The sequence below is a fragment of the Anthonomus grandis genome, chromosome 1 (assembly GCF_022605725.1).
Source record: "Anthonomus grandis grandis chromosome 1, icAntGran1.3, whole genome shotgun sequence".
Taxonomy (NCBI): Eukaryota; Metazoa; Arthropoda; class Insecta; order Coleoptera; family Curculionidae; genus Anthonomus; species Anthonomus grandis.
This window is the reverse complement of record NC_065546.1, coordinates 8,741,355-8,746,891: the sequence shown is the minus strand read 5'-3', so window position 1 is coordinate 8,746,891 and position 5,537 is coordinate 8,741,355.

Sequence of the window (5,537 nt, the reverse complement as noted above, 5' to 3'; positions counted from 1 at the left end):
TTATTAGTAGTATTAATAAACCATTAACAAATGAAGTATCCTAAATAATATTTATAGATTTTTTTAAACAATTTTTTCATGCACTTGTTGACAGATGATGACAAGGGTAGAGGGCTGTCCAATAATTGACGTCAACATTTTTAAGTCGATTTATCGATTCGATGCAGTGTGGCAGCTATTCGGTTAGATTTTCCGTTTCGACATTGCATTCGGCATAGAGAAAATATGCCTATTTTGAATCAATAAAAGTGAAAAACCAATAATTGAAGTGCTATTCATCTACTCCCAGTTAAAAAACAATTCATTAAAATTTGTTGAGTACAATTGATGCAAAAAATAAAATAATAAGTAAATTATTGACGTCATCAACTAGAGGGAAGGGTCATGGAAATGTTGACGATTTATGAAACGGAGAGGGAGGGGATCAAAAACTCAATGTCTGTCATAATCTAAAAGTTTATGACAGACATTGATAGAAGAGAACATCTCCTAACTTATTTATTCGGGCTGGTGTTCAGGTTTAGAACTTCTGTAAATCGATTAATGAATTTATACTAGCAAAGTTTATATATTACAACTAACCTTTCAAAATTCAAATGTTTCGACGTCGATCCTAGACATATACAAAAATTTTATTAAAATCTTATGGGAGTCTGATAGCCATTTAATTTTTTTCCAACCGACATGTTGCGTCTGATCCGTTGCTGGCAACACACTTCACACATCTTTTTATAAGATTTCGCTCGAAACCACTCGTGTTTCACGTCTTGGAAGTCGCTTTCAATTGTCATATTAATATATTTTCATTAGGAACCAAATTTGGCTCGTTCACTGGCTTGGTTCATTCGACAATTTTCTCATTCATAAAAGAAGGATCATTTTACACAATTGTTACATAACTATTTTAATTCTATACAAAATATTTTTTCATTACCTTTTTTTTTACCGGTAATTTAATGATTTTTTACAGAAACTTATACAATTAAAAATAATTTTTTGTGACCTTTCCTGGTCCAGGAGTGTATACCAAAATTTAAATTGCAAGTGTGAGATTGCAATAAACTGGAAATATCTATGATCGGTAACAAACTGGGAGTTAAAAACAGTCATAAAAAAAAGTGTTATCAAAAAACATTACAAAATTTTGAGAAAACTGAAATTTATCATGAAGTAAAATTGTGGAATAATTTGAAGATGATTTTAATTACCACATAGAATAGTGATAGTGTGTCAACAATGTATAAAAATACATATAAATTATTTTTTTTAATATCTATATGACAGATTGTAAGACAATTTATATATTATGTTGTTCCATAAATCATGCCACATAATTTAACAGGAGAATCCATTTAATAAAACTGAGGCTAAGTTAAATTTTCCTAGTCCGCAGGTCAAAGACAACCAAGACACAGGGTGATAAACTTAATGTAATATTTTTATAATTTTGTCTCTAAATTTAGCCTTTACTGTTTGTTTTTAGCAAAATTTCGATAATTGCTTTGTTTATGTAACAAATCTTAAAATTATGACATAGGGGGCGCCATGAAAATCCAAATGATGAAAAATCCAGATAAAATCCAAATCTGGATTTGTCGGTGAATAAAACTGTAGCCCAATCATGTTCATTCCAGTTTTGATATTCTTGGCACCATTCTAATCTCGCAGCGCGATTGCCTCTGGAAAGAGGTGGACATCTAATAAGTGGCCTTCGATTGTGGAGGTTGGCTTCATGGAGACGATTTCTTATAGTATCACGGCCTACGGTAATATTATGTGCTCTCTGCAAGTTGATAACCAATTCAGGAGCTGTAATGTTAGGTTGCCTTCTAGCAGTTAAAACTAAAAATCTATCTTGAGCAGCTGTCGTAGCGCGGTCACGTCCTGGATGTTGTTCAGCTGGATTTCCAGTTTCACGAAAACGCCGCCACAATCGACTTATAACGCTCTGAGAGACTGCTAGACGCTCAGCTACATCAATTTGCCGCATGCCTCCTTAAAGAAGTCCTACAGCTCTATTCATCTCGTCCAAAGTTAAATGACGTCGTTCCATGATAAAACACAATTTTTTTATTCACTCTGCAAAGCAGTAACTCTGTACCATGAACGAAATCGAGACTACCAGAATATTTATTGCAATATAAAAACCATGGTTTTTTCTGTTTTGTGAAAAAATCCCTAAAATATTTGTTATCAGTGTCAAGATTCTGTTTGTCTCACAGAAATCTACAGGATGAGCCAATCTTCAAATTTGATTTAAATTGATCACCAAAAAAAATTTTTTTTTATAATTTTATTATTTTATAAAAATATCCTTAGACTTTTCTAATGTGTGTATAAATTATTACGATTGCTATTTATAATAAATAAAAATTTTAAAAAATACTTTGTTTTGATTAGTGATATCAGCCGTATCAAACCTCTCAATGTTCTCTTCTGCCTCTTCGTTATCCAGGCTCAGAGCTTTGCGACTTAAATGGCACCTCCAAACCTTCAAGAAAGCTTATTTTTTCGAAATACTATAATGTAGGTTCTGCTATATCATCGGTCCCTGCCTCACTTTTTTCACGCTCCTTTACTCGCTTCAACTGTTTTCCGAAATTGGTACGTAATGAGTTAAACTTTCTTATTAATTGACCCTTATCCACTTCAGGATATTTCCCTCTGTATTTGCGAAGTAACTGGTCATACTGCTCATTTTTCTTTTGTCGATTACTATAATATATAGTATATATAATCCTTCCATTTCACATTTCGCAGGGCTGAAAATTTTTTTCCCTCTTTCCTCTTTCTGTGGAAGCATCACAAATTTCACGAGCTAAACTCTCACAAACCCTCGACATAGAATTAATTAATTATTGTGCAATATTACCCATAGACTGTAACTTTTTTTCAGATTGCGCAATCAATATTAAAGCGAGTTTGATTTGGTCAATATATTGCACAATATTTGAATATTATCCACAGACAGTCAATAATATTACGCAATATGAAATATTGTGCAATAATATTGATAGTCCAGAGGCCGCTTAATAAGGCGAATGCGAAAATCCGATCACGGACTCAACCATATTGAGTCCCTAGCAGCATTTCCCCGCGCACCGCGTTCTACCACCCGATTGCGCTAATCGGCACCACACGCTACAGGATATTTGCCTTGAGATATGGACATTGGCTTCTGAGTTCATCCATCGAGGAAATATTGGTTAGAGTTGTCTCGTAACAGTTTTGTCTTGAAGCATCGAGTTAATATGCATGGAAATATTTAGGTAAACATTTTTTTTAATATTTGAAGTAATAAAATATGGATTATTGTATGTTATGTGAGGATGTAAAAATTCTTGGGGGGCGGAATTCCAGAGTCCTCCCTCAGGAGCCGCCACTGTTTAGCAATAATATTCTTTTTACTTATGAAGCTGGGTTCACGAAGTACATAATTTTTATAGTGAACACGTATATGCTGACGAAAATCTACAGGCTCAAAACCATTTTCAATTCGAATTAATGTATGGACTAGTATAATTGGCAATTTCATTATTGGTCCTGTAATTCTTCCTCCAGGATTAATGGAAGAGATTTATCAGCAACATCTACAAACTACTTTGCCGAATATATTGGAATATTTATCTCTTTAACGTCGCGGAGATATGTGGTCTATGCATGATGGTGCTTTATCAAATTTTTTCATTAAATGTCAGAAACTATAAAGTATTATAAGTATTATTATAGTTAAATGGTCGGTACCCAAATAAGTAGTTGGGTAGAGGTAATAATGCCCCCGTAAAGTAAGGTAATAATCCCCACGTTCTCTGGATTTGACTGCTCTGGACTTTTTTTTCTGGGTTATTAAGGGTTATATTAAGTCCGTGATATACAAGACAATGGTGAATAATGAAGAGGAATTTATGGCAACGCATTCAAGACGCAACAAATAATCTTCGAGCTCATGCGGAATTAAATTTATGCTATTAAGAGTTTAATTTTAATTTGCTTAGGCATGTAAATCTTTGTATTGGTCAAAATAGTGACTATTTTGAACAATATTATAATATCCATATTCTTTAATAAAGTAATTTCATGCCTAAATGAAACTACTATTTTTTTTTATTTAAAATAATTGAATATGGGCTTAAACAAAAGGAGCTTTTTATTTTAATGTTAAAATTGATAATTTTTTACAAAAAAAGTAAGAAATTACACTGAGAAAAAAGTTACAAACAAAAAAAGATAGAAGTGGAATGTGAAGCGCCTTCTACTAGCCACAGTGAAAGAATGTGCATATTCGTATTTCTGATCCCAAAAAGCCCCTAGATACCAATTTTTAAAGTCAGAAGTGAAAAAATGTTCATAAATTTAAAAAATTTTCATTTTCGGAATCGCAGCAATTTTGGACTAAGGTAAGTTGCTAAGGTAAATCGGCCTATTTTGATCTCAGGAATATGTGGTGAGATTTTGTAGACCTTTTGACACCCTGTATAAGTAGGAAACCTTAATTGATAAAGCGCCTATTGAAATAACTTGACGAGGCGAAAGATTTTGAAATAAAATTAAAATATGGAATCATACTTAGTGCTGTCTAAAGAGCCCCATCCGAGAAAACAAAAAAACTTATTTTGTTTTTACAAATCCGTACATTTTGTTGTTTTGTAAGTAATTTTTATTCTAGAGTTCCAGTTTCTTGATAAATACTAAAGTTCCAGTTTCTTGATAAATAATAAAAAAAAAAAATTTAATCTTACCCTGAAGTTGCGCAGGCATTGTGAGCGAAATACGTATCTGGTGACTAATGTTTTATTATTTGGTAAGTGCTAAAATCACCTTGCTTTTTGCTAATACCGATTATTTTAAATGGTTTTTTTTATTTTTAGTTAACGTTACCATCAATATAGATTAAAAAGGAAGATTAAAAAGAGTGTAAAATATGTTCCTTTATATCTTAATTTGCCAAAACTTCCTCAAATCTTGACATAAAAATTCCCAGTATATCTTCTTTATTCAATTCATTAATTTAAAAATCACTTATCATGGGCTCTTTATACCAATTACTGTACACTATTGGAATTGATCTTGTCAATAAATATTTCTATAATGATATTATTTTAATTTATAATTTGAAACATTTGAGTTGGTGCAATATAATTTTTTTACCTTTTTATATTTTCTGGTAATGTTTTTGGTTTTACATAATTAACACCATTTTTCCAAACATTTAATAAAATATCTTAGGGAAGCCAACCTTAGGAGAATTTTATTGTAAATAAAATGTAATTTATGGGTAATTTTCATCAAATCACATATATTGAAACATGGAAACATACACAAAGTATGAGCCTTTTTTAACATTTAAAGAAACATGAAGGTAAACTTGAGCTCTCTATGCCCTAATACGATAATGGTTTAGCTACCAATTATAATTAAATATAATTTAAAATTATTATTTGCCAATGGTTTATTTCCAACATTCTTAAATTTCATTTAACAATATTTATAAAGGAACTATATTATTATTCTTTAATTTAAAGCCTTGACAATTCAAC